At 43.7% G+C, this 12,500-nt stretch overlaps 1 protein-coding gene across 1 annotated transcript in view; it reads left to right on the forward strand.

The window, feature by feature from the left end:
* Positions 1-12,500, forward strand: part of sdsl (serine dehydratase-like) — a gene marked incomplete at both ends in the record, with an annotated part of 29,406 nt that overhangs the window by 4,970 nt on the left and 11,936 nt on the right. The window lies entirely within an intron of this gene.

Genomic DNA, 12,500 nt, shown 5'->3' on the forward strand with positions numbered 1-12,500 from the left:
GTTGGATATGATATCTATTAACTTAAAGACCATATTAACTAATAAAGACCGTGCTGGAATATGACTGCCTTTTTCCGTTTTGTTCGATTAATACATAGGGATTAAAGTTCTCCTCAATTTTATTCCAAATCGCGACGGATTTTCCGTAAATTTTCTACCTGCTGCATATGATTTGTAGAGGCATACAATCTATTTTGATGTCGGTATTGGGTAGCCTATATAAACAATAATACGAGAGCATATACAAGAACAATGAATCTCACTGCCATGTATGATGTAGCTTGCCTTTCAATACATGAACTTGAATTCCATCATGTTTGTGTGCGGGACTCACAAGGCTGTTGTCAGAATGGGTGGTACCGGTACAGTAATAACAGTCTACACAATATCACAATGGACCATGCCATGTAGCCTATGTTCTATTATGACATGATCTGTGACGACAAATGTTCTAGAATGTTTGATTAAGATATCATACTCTGACAGCATGCCTATGACAAAAACGCGAACTTGAATCCCATCATCATATTTACATAGTCTGTCCACTATCTGGTGTCATTGCAATGCGTTTTTTATTCTTTCTTATACAGTAAAAAGGGGGAAGAACACTATATCGTGGGTGTTCATATGACTTGTATTCTGCTTACAGCTTCGAAATTCCACTTGTTTCGTTTAACGTAAAGCCTTTTAAATATAATCAAAACGTTCCCGTGTTTCTGCGGTCTGTGCGCAAAATAATAACGAGTTGAGCTACGCAGAGCGCAGTCAGTCAGTACACCCCGTATATTCCGATAACGCTATATAAACCATGCTGCATTCATTCTGAGAGAAAGATCTATTATTCCAAATGCAATTTATAGGGTTTTGACCATAATTACACTACTGTTGCTATTTTACAATGAACTATAATGAATTACGGTTCATACAGAACATGCCAGTGTTGAAACTAATGCACAAAAGCTCATTTCCTTGTTGTAATAATATATTCTACCAACGGGCGCCAGGTACGCATGGTCCTATATTTACAGCTTGTGCGTAAATATAAGCACGAAGTCAAGTTCAAGTTGAAATTGATGAATCCCACACTCTGCTTAGAAATGGTAGTACGCACAGCTTAAGCACATATCTGTGCGTAAATCACGTTGATGAATGAGGGCCCTGGTTACATTAGACAATAAGGTGTGTGAGTCTGCGGCTGCTGCCCTATCTGTCCATGAACTCGAGTCTACGGGACAAGAGCAGTACAACAATTTCAGGAAGAGTGCTTGAATCAAATGACAGACTTCTGACAGCACCGATCAAGCGAACTAACTTACTGTTGTTCCATGAGAAGAAAACACAGAGGAAGACAGCAAATAAGCTGAGAATGCAGCACTTCAAACATCATGCAGAGCTCTATGGGAAAGCTTTTATTGTGCTAGACACAATACACGTCAAGTAGAGATATTTCTGTTGACGACGAGTTGAGTTCTAACAAAGAACGTATTACATGCTGGGTAAGCTGATAGAGTAAACTGTAAATGAAATAGCCTATAACATTATAAAGGATAGGCTATCATAGCAGGGTCTTCCCAACTTTTATTCCCCAGAGCCCCACAATTCCTGGGAGACATATAGGAATATGATATGATATAAGGTATACTGGTCGTCAGCGAGGAGATTTAGCCCACAGCGGATAGCCATTAAATGCCATTTGAGAATATAGGCTATTAATGCAAAACGACGGCCTATAGCCTATACATATTATTTAATGTTTTCATAAGCGTAAAGATACAACAGCTAGATTGACGATCAAGTTCGTTAAATGTTCTTATGTACCCCAGTTGCTATTGCATGCACATATTTGTGTTTTATTACACATAATATGTACATACTGTACATACCAACTATTCGCCTGTTTTATTCTCCACCCATCCATAGCAACACTATTATCACCGACATCCAAGAAGGGGGATCCCCCCTTTGAACGGCCCTTCTAAGGTTTCTCTCCTCCACATCGCCTGTGGTGCTTTTTTCCTATTGCTATAGGTTTTTCCTTACCTTCGCTGGGGTATGTCTGGGAGTGTTGCATTTATTTATTTTACATTTATTTTGGATTTCATGGTGGGTTTTTTGTTCTTGATTTATTGGGATGTTTCTTCTTGAATAGTTTAAAGAAGACTTGTCCGGCCCATGGGGACATTAACTTGTGATTTCGGGATTTGATTTAATATGCATTTATATGTCCAGTGATACAGGTATAAAGACACTATGGTCAGGCACTCTACTACTGGCCCCTGAGCAGCTAACACTGGAGCTGTTAAAACTGAGGTGCCTTGCTCAAGGGCACAGTGAGCAGGCACGTGCACACATAGAGCCCAGCGGGTGCACAAGCACCTGCCCTTTTGTGCCTCATAAAAAAGTGCCCTTTTTATGCCAATTATTTTTACCATATTTTCTTTTTTTACCTCCATATAGAGAGTGATCTGCAATCTGCTTGGGTTGGGGGTGCAATTCCTAACAGGCTCAACCATATGGATAAAAGTTCCCATATTATATGCATTACACAAACTAAAAACAGATATTACATTACATTACACAAACTAAAAACAGATATTACATTACATTACACAAACTAAAAACCGATATTGTCTGAATTACTAAAAGAAAGAAATGCACCACCTTTGGCTGATAGTAATTTATTGATTTATTTTGGTCTAATAAATGTTTAAGGTTCTTAGATGGATCCCCTGCTGCCTCCTCCTCCTCCTACTCTTCCTCCTCCTCTTCCTCTTCCTCCTCCTCATAATCCTCCTCCTCCTCCTCCTGCTCCTAATCCTCTTCTTCCTCCTCCTGCTCCTCCTCTTCCTCCTCCTCCTCTTCCTGCTCCTCCTCTTCCTCCTCATTTTGCTCCTAATCCTCCTCTTCCTCCTCCTCCTCCTCCTGCTCCTAATCCTCCTCTTCCTCCTCCTCCTCCGGCTCCTAATCCTCCTCTTCCTCCTCCTCATAATCCTCCTGTTCCTCCTCCTCCTGCTCCTAATCCTCCTCTTCCTCCTCCTCCTGCTCCTAATCCTCCTCTTCCTCCTCCTCCTCCTCCTCTTCCTCCTCCTCCTGATCCTAATCATCCTCTTCCTCCTCCTCCTCCTGCTCCTAATCCTCATCTTCCTCCTCCTGGTCCTAATCCTCCTCTTCTTCCTCCTGCTCCTAATCCTCCCCCTCTTCCTCCTCCTCATCCTCCTGCTCCTAATCCTCCTCGTCCTCCTCCTCCTGCTCCTAATCCTCCTCTTTCTCCTCCTGCTCCTAATCCTCCTCTTCCTCCTCCTGCTCCTAATCCTCCCCCTCTTCCTCCTCCTGCTCCTAATCCTCCTATTCCTCCTCTTCCTCCTCCTCCTAATCCTCCTCCTCCTCTTCCTCTTCCTCCTCCTCCTCCTAATCCTCCTCCTGCTCCTCCTCTTAATCCTCCTCCTCCTCCTAATCCTCCTCCTCCTCCTCATCCTGCTCTTCCTCCTCCTCCTAATCCTGCTCCTCCTCCTCCTCTCCTCCTCCTCCTCCTCCTCCCTCTCCTCCTCCTCCTCCTCCTCCTGCTCCTCCTCCCCCTCCTCTCCCTCCTCCTCCTCCTCGTCCTCCTAATCCTCCTCCTAATCCTCCTCCTCCTGCTCCTCCTCCTCCTCCTCCCCCTCCTCCTCCAGGGGTCACTGCAGGGGTCACTGCCTCCTCCTCCTCTTCCTCATCCTCCTCCTCTCCTCCTCCTCCTCCTCCACGGGGAGCAGCGTACTGGCTCTTGTTAGGCAGGCCATGCATTATGCAGCAGCTTAGGCCACTGCGCTGGATCTTCATGTCCTCGGCTACAGTCCACCTGTCGCTGCTCTGGTCGTAGCGCTCCACCTTGGAGAGGGAGGTGAAGCCATTGCAGCCTCCGACCACGAAGAGCAGGTCGTCCAGCACCCCGATGCCAAAGTTTCTGCGGGGGGTGAGCATGGCGGGCAGGGCGCACCAGGAGTCAGTCAAGGGGCTGTAGGCCTCCGCACTACGCAGGTAGTTTCCACCGTCACACCCTCCCACCTGAGGACAGGACACATGAGAGGAATGTTTTAGTGTGTGGCTCAGGCAGGCAGGCAGGCAGACACTGTATTCATCCACTTAGGGAAATGAGGGCATCACAGCAGCATTGCAAGTCAAATGATACATATCTATAGAAATATCTAGTATAAAGCATTTGTCTCCGTGTGCACCTACCGCATAGACTTGTCCTCTGTACGCAGCGACTCCCACTCCGCTACGCCTGCTGCTCATGGGGGCGAACAGAGTCCACTGGTCGGTGTCTGGGCTGTAGCACTCAGCTGTGAACAGATCCTCCCTCATGTTGAAGCCACCACAGATGTAAACCTGTAATAAGAAAGAATATTCTAATCTAGTTTATATATTCCATTTTATTTCATTGTACTATAATTGTCTTGTCTGTTAATGTTGATGGACCAAAGCAGGGGTTCCCAAACTTTTCAGGCCGCGACCCCCAAATAACGGTGTCAGAGAGCCGCGACCCCCACTATTATAGGAGGTAAAAAATAAATTTAAAAAATAAATTATAATATTTTTATTTTTATTTTTTTATAAATGGAAATGTATGGTTGAGACATGCAAACGTTCAAACACACACACACTAATAAGCATTGGAGGCTTTTAACCAGGGCCGGACTGGGGAAATCATTCAGGCCAGGAAATATAGTGCAAAATATAGCCCCAGTCAGGCCACTTTTTAAGGCGGGGGTCTGGGGGTCCCCCACCAGGACATTCTTTGTTACAAAGACTTCATTTCCTGCATTCTCCATTTTATAATTCTAACCCTTTAAATGCCAGTGTTTGTGATGGCATCACAAATTATTGTTAAAAAACAGGCTAGCATAATGTATGATTAGCAACAACACAGATTTATATGGATTTTCAGTTTTTTTGTAATTGAAAAAAATACAATCTTTTATTCAACTTCAGCCCTGATCATAACACCACATATTCATTTTATAATTCTAACCCTTTAAATGCCAGTGTGTGTGATGGCATATATTTGCAATATATCAAATGCAAAGTAGATTTTTCTGGGGGGGATTATTACAGGCTAGCATGTGTCAATGATTAGCAGTTTTTTTGTAAGGGTCCCGCCTCCACCAATCACATGTGGCTCCCTTTGTGTGTGTGTGAGAGCAAGAGAGAGAGAGAGAGAGAGAGATAGTTCTCCAACTTGTGTGAGTTGCAGTGATCTCCTGATTGTTCCCCACCTAGGTTATCCAACTATTGCGCTGGTGCAACTAGAAACACTGGCCTGGCCTGCTTCTAAGTTCAGTGGCCTGACTGCATGAAAAAAAAAATATATATATATATTTTTTTTTGGGAATTTCTTTTCTTTCTTTGAATCATCTGGCGATCCCCCCGCGGCGGCTCGCGACCCACCTGGGTCACTGTTGACCCCGACTTTGGGAACCCCTGGACCAAAGGACCAAGACAAAATCCTTGTATGTGCAGCTGACTTGATGAAGACATTTCTGATTCTGAATAATACCAACCTTGCTGTGGAGGGCTGCTGCCCCTGCGGTGCTCCTGTGCTCCAGCATGGGTGAGATCAGTGTCCACTGGTTGGTTTCAGGCTTGTAGCACTCGGCGGTGTTCAGTTTGTGTCCGTCCTGCCCTCCCATGGCGTAGATACAGCCGTCCAACGCGACCACGCTGAGGTGACTGCGGCGTGAGTGCATGGGAGCCGCCTGCAGCCAGCTGCAAGTGACAGGGTTGAACCTGCGCACACTGCTGAAATACTCTACACCGTCCCAGCCGCCGACGCAGTAGACCAGACCGTGGAGATAAGCGGTGCCGTGGAAGGCCCGGGATCTCTCCGCCTCAACACTCACGTCCATCCATCCACCGGCTCGGATATCGTAAGCCTCCATGCCATTGGTCGGGATGCCACCACTCCAGCCTCCGATGGCCAATAGGACCTCCTGGGGCAGGCGTGGGCGGGTCAGGGGGTTTGGGAGCCTGTCGGAGCCAGGGGGGTTCAGGACGCTGAGGATGAGGGGCCTGCAGTCCTGGCTGTCCCTCACCACAGGGTTCTTCTGGACGTTGCTCCTGAAGTAGTCAGGCCTCATCAAGCCCATGCGAACCTGGGAAGAGACAAGCAGACAGCGGGTACAACTTAGACATCGGTTGTAGACGGTTTCTGTTGCTAGGGAACAGTTTGGACCCAAATGTTTGAGAACCACTGTACTAGGGAACCTAGTGTTGTTTTAATGTAATGCACAGTAATACAATTAGTTACCTTGGGCAGCAGCACAGGGATGTGTGTTTTACGCTCCTCACGGGAGTGGTCGATCCAACGGAGGACGGCCTCGAACACAGTCTCCTCACTCTTCACGTTCAGGTCATCGCTCTCGATGATGTCCACCAGTTGCTGCAGGGACAGCTCCACAAACTCCTGTGAGACGCGCAGCATCTCCTCAAAGTGGCACACGATGAAGACATAGGCTTTGCGCCTCAGGTCAGGGCAGTAGTAGATGTCCGCAAACCTCCAGATGTCGACACAGTTTTCCAGAGACAGCTGGCCCTCTAGGAAGTCACAGCAGACTCCAACTATGCCAGTGACGAGAAGCTGGTCTGCAGCCACCAGAAGCTCTTTCACGTTCTCTGCTGTCACCGGCACAAAGCGCGTGTAGGCGTACTCTATGATGAGCTTCATCATACCCGGGGACACCCCAGGGATAGTGTAGACGAGTTGCTCTGAGTCGCTCCAGCGAGTGAAGAGGGTTCTGTGGGATGCAGAGTATAGATATCTGATCAGTAAGCAACATTCTATCCTGTGTACTAATATATATTCACTGTAGAAGTATAGGGTCTTAGCACAGTAGAAGTATAGTATCTTTTTACAGTAAGAGTACAGTATAGTATCTTTTTACAGTAGAAGTACAGTATAGTATCTGTTTACAGTAGAAGTATAGTATAGTATCTGTTTACAGTAGAAGTACAGTATGGTATCTGTTTACAACAAGCTAACCTGAACCAAGATAACCTGAACCAAGCTAAACGTACCTGAAATAGTCGCTGCAGCAACACAGGATTGCCTTGTGGGCGTTAAACTCAGTGCTGTTGACTTTAATAACCACATCACAGAACCTTCCCTCCAGACGCAGTTCATTAAGGATTGTACAGGACATTGTTTCCTTTTCCATGTGGGGATTAAAAAAATGTATCTACAGTATATATTCAAGCTTACAGACAAGTAGCCGGAAACAACAAGTGATATCTTCACTTGGTCTTCTGAGATCTGAGATCTTCTGAGAGAATAGTTGAATATACACAAATGTTCTAGAATGTTTGATTATGACATCATACTGTGACATCACAAATGTTCTAGAATGTTTGATTATGACATCATACTGTGACATCACAACGGAACATGTTTGAGTTCCATTTGAATAATTTAAATAATATGTTGATATAATATAATGTAATGTAATATCCTCATAACTCCAAAAACCCAACTTTTTAGTAGATGAACAAAACGAACACAGATTTGAGGGCGAATAGAGTTACGAGGTTTAGACAGATGATTGGTTTAATGCTTTCCCATTGTGTAGACTTTGTAAAACCACACACACATGGAGGATGATCTACTGAGTTGATAAAAATTCAAATTAAAAAAAATTTAAAAATATGGAGTTAGGAGGTTTTGTCCCGCCAGCAGCGATATGATATATTATAATATAATAATAAAGTATAATATATTTAGCTCCCATTTTAATAATATAGACATGTCTAAAAACATGACATTCTTTAGAAGTCTTAAATAAAATAATTTAATTTAAATTAAAATATATTTTTAAATAATAATAACGTTATTTATATAGCACCATTCATACAGATTGCAGCTCAAAGTGCTTTACACATAAAACAAAACAAAAGGATAAAATAAATTAAGAAAATAATTACAATCACTCCATAAAGATGGAAATTATACGACATTAAAATGATAAAAACGGTAATAAGACAACTAGATAAAATAGCTAAATAAGACAAACAGTAAGACAATAACATAAGACAATAAAATAATTACAAATAAAATAATAAATAGTTAAAATAATAAAATAGCTATATTAGATAGTAAACAATAAGAAAAAATTTAATAATAAGACATTAAAAAGGAACAAATAAAATTATTAAAAAAACTACATAAAACAATAATACAAATTATAATAAAATATTTAAGTAAAATTAATAGAAATAGAGATATCTGATCAGTAAGCATCATTCTATCCTGTGTACTAATATATTCACTGTAGAAGTATAGGGTCTTAGCACAGTAGAAGTATAGTATCTTTTTACAGTAGCAGTACAGTATAGTATCTGTTTACAGTAGAAGTACAGTATAGTATATGTTTACAGTAGAAGTACAGTATAGTATCTGTTTACGGTAAAAGTACAGTATGATATCTGTTTACTAACCAAGCTAACCTGAACCAAGATAAACGTACCTGAAATAGTCGCTGCAGCCACACAGGATTGCCTTGTGGGCGTTAAACTCAGTGCTGTTGACTTTAATAACCACATCACAGAACCTTCCCTCCAGACGCAGTTCATTAAGGATTGTACAGGACATTGTTTCCTTTTCCATGTGGGGATTTTTAAATTGTATCTACAGAATAATATTCAAGCTTACAGAGTAGCCGGAAACAACAAGTGAGATTTTCACTTGTCTTCTGAGATCTGAGATCTTCTGAGAGAATTGTTGAATAGATACACAAATGTTCTAGAATGTTTGATTATGACATCATACTGTGCAATCACAAATGTTCTAGAATGTTTGATTATGACATCATACTGTGACATCACAACGGAACATGTTTGAGGTCCATTTGAATCATTTAAACAATATGTTGACATTAAAAAAGAACAAATAAAATGATAAAAAAACTACATAAAACAATGATACAAATTATAATAAAATATTTAAGTAAAATGTATAGAAATAAAGAAAAATAAGACAATGAAATAAAGATAATAATTAATTTAAAAGCTATTTTAAAAGGGTAAGTTTTGAGCAGTGCCAACCGACTCTGCTGTCCTAATGACCTGTCGGATATAATACAGAATATACAGACTTGGGGTCTGTAGGGTAAGCACTTATTCCTTCCGCCCTGAACATTTATGGAGATGTATGGGCCTTTTAAGTCAGTGATAAAAGTGTCTTTCAATGATAAGTGAGCTCCGGCACTGATTATTATAGTTCAATATTCAATATTTGATCACCAAAACCCCCCAAAAAGCATAAAAAGGGGGCCCCCGCCCGAAAAGGGCCCTTAAAAATAAGGCTTGTGCGCTACACGCGCTCGGTTAAAACACACACAGGTATAGTGCCCTTTTCAGCCTTTGAGCACCTGCCCCTCTAAAGTCCTGGATAGGTGATGAGCTTATCCTGAGAGAACTTGCCAGATATGGAAAAATTGTATCTCCAATAAAAAAGATGCTATCAGGTTGCAAAGCGCCTGAATTGCAACATGTTGTTTCACATAGACGGCAGACGTTCATAATAATGAACAAACGCGAGGAGGAGCTGGATTTGAATTTTAAAGTGGTAGTAGATGGGTTTGATTATGTTATTTATGCAACAACACAGAATATGAAATGTTTTGGCTGTGGTAAAGAGGGGCATCTGAGAATGTCTTGCCCAGGAGAGGGGCCTAGTACTGGGGAAAATGCTGGGGAGGGCACAACAAAAAAACTGAAAACAGCATGGGGGCTGAATCAATATGGTGAGGGTGGTGGAGAACAGGGGAACAGTGGTGGAGAGGCTTCTGAAACGGTTAATGGAACAGATGGGAGTGATAAAAACGAGGAAGGCACAGGCAAGGCAGGTGAAGCAGTACAGGGAGAAGATGGTGGAGATGAAAATGAGGGGGGGGGGTCGTGGTAGAAGAGAATAATGAGAATGGAGGTGAAAATGGGGTGGATGGTGAAGATGGAGTTGATCTGCAAGGACAGGGTGGAGGGGCTTGTGTCAGCAAGGACACTATAATTAATCAGGAGGAAAGTGGACCTGTAGATGGAACAGAGTCAAAGGACACAGGTGGGGAGGTTAGAGTGGAGAAAGGAGTGGTAGTGGATGTTGACATGGAGGAGGAGGAGAACAAGCTGAAGGTCGTTCGGCAGAAAATAAAGTCAATAGTAAACAGTTTGACAAGCTCTCAAGCTAAGAAAGCGGATGTGAAAAAAGTAATCAGCAGTACACAGAGTACACAGGAGGGTACAGGGTCGGATGAAAGCTCTGGAGATGAGTCTGATGATTGGGGGAGTGATGCATCTTTAGATGCAAAAGCTAAATCTTCCTATGGAATGGCTGAAATGAGAATATTTTTACAGACAACAAAAAACAGGCAGGGTGTAAAGTAGGAAAGTTCTTTCCAGATAGGGAGATGTTCATTGAGTCAGCCAGGAAGAATATGAAGTGTAAAGGAGGTGGACGTTTTTCTGACCAAGAAATATACAGGTTGAGGACAATTGTTCAAAAGGTTAAGCTGGACCTCAAAAAAGAAGATGATGGGGAGGACTCAGTATAGTTTTGTTGTTTTGGTTACATTGTTCACATGGGTGGTTTACTCTTTATTTCTAATGAGCAGTAGTTTTAGAGTGGACACTTTAAATTTGAATGGGGCAAGGGACATGAGGAAAAGAGCTCTTTGATACCTGACCTCACTGCCTTTCCTACCTCAGGTCCCAGTTTCAGGTATGTCTATCTATCATCTCAGTGAGGCGCTGTCGGGCATCGCCCAGGAAGCAGAATATTACTTTTTACAACATGACAGGACTGGCGAGCTGTCACATAGGTCTGAACATTTCAAGGTGTCCCGCCACCAGGGCCAGGAGGCTGAAACATCTTTGATCATCAAGAATACTCATATACAGATACGGAGCTCTGTGAAGACTGGGCTTATGGAGAGTTTTCAGCTTCTGGAGGGCGGGTCGGAACACAAGGTCGAGGTCCAGTTCCTGTGGTACGGAACCACGTCCAGCAGAGGCAGGAGCGGAGCGTATATATCTGTTCATGCCCGATGGGAAGGCCACGCCCTACTCCTCCAGCAAACCTCTCATCAGAGTCACCAGGGGGGGATGTTTTCTCTGACATCACTTCCTGTTACCAGCACCTCTACCATGTTCAAGGGTTGGAAGGTATGTCTGTGGAGCTCACTAACCTAGTAGACATCAGAGGAGCATTCAACAAGGAGCTGGCCATGAGGATCAGCTCGGACATCAGCAGCAGAGACACGTTCTACACCGACCTCAACGGTTTCCAGATGCGGCCTCGGAGGACGATGGCCAAGCTGCCATTGCAGGCTAACTTCTACCCTACGACCAGCATGGGTTAAATCCAGGACTCGAGCTCACGACTCAGCCTGCTCTCTGGGCAGTCCCTGGGGGCTGCCAGTCTCCACACCGGGGAGCTGGAGGTGATATTGGATCGGCGTCTGAACCAGGATGACAACGGAGGCCTCGGACAGGGAGTCACGGATAACAAACTGACTGCTACTGTAGCTCGTTCAGACTGCTGGTGGAGAAAAGCGGAGAGAGGGAAGAGGAGGAGAAAGCCGGTCCAGTCAGCTACCCGTCCCTGTTGAGCCATATTACCTCCCTCTATTTAAATCACCCTCTCCTGCCCATGGCTGTCAGTCCAGAGAGCATCTCAGTCCCCCTGCTCTCCTTTCAGCCCCTGGCATCCTCTCTGCCCTGTGATATACACCTGGTGAACCTTAGGAGCATACAAGACGAGGCTGAAGGAGGAGGGCCATCTGATGAGTCGGCCCTAATTCTCCACAGGAAAGGATTTGACTGCAGCCTGCCACACACACACACACACACACACACACACACACACACACACACACACACACACACACACACACACACACACACACACACACACACACACACACACACACACACACACACACACACACACACACACACACACACACACACACACACACACACACACACACACACACACACACACACACACACACACACACACACACAGGCCTGCTGTGTAGCACCACACAGGGAAAGGTGAATCTAGAGACGTTCTTCTCAGAACTGCAGTTTCCACAGTGCCTCTCCGGTGTCTCTCTCTCTGATGCACCCGGAACCTTGGATCACTTAGAAAGCTTTTCACATGACAATATAATTCAAATTCAGCATCGTTGTCCCCTACGTGAGCACCAACCATTTATACCAACCTCGGGAATATGGTTATGTGGTTTGGAGTTTGCAGTTTTAAAAATGGCATGTTTTTCTTTTGTTTGTTTTGTTGAGGTGTAAAGTATTTATTCGATTGTATTGTTGCATCACTTGTAGTATTAGTATATACATTTTTTTTTTTATAAAATAAAATAAAAAATCTCGCTCTTTCTCTTTCTCTCTCTCTCTCTCTCTCTCTCTCTCTCTCTCTCTCTCTCTCTCTCTCTCTCTCTCTCTCTCTCTCTCTCTCT

This window comes from Notolepis coatsorum (assembly GCF_963971535.1).
Source record: "Notolepis coatsorum genome assembly, contig: SCAFFOLD_1908, whole genome shotgun sequence".
NCBI lineage: Eukaryota > Metazoa > Chordata > Actinopteri > Aulopiformes > Paralepididae > Notolepis > Notolepis coatsorum.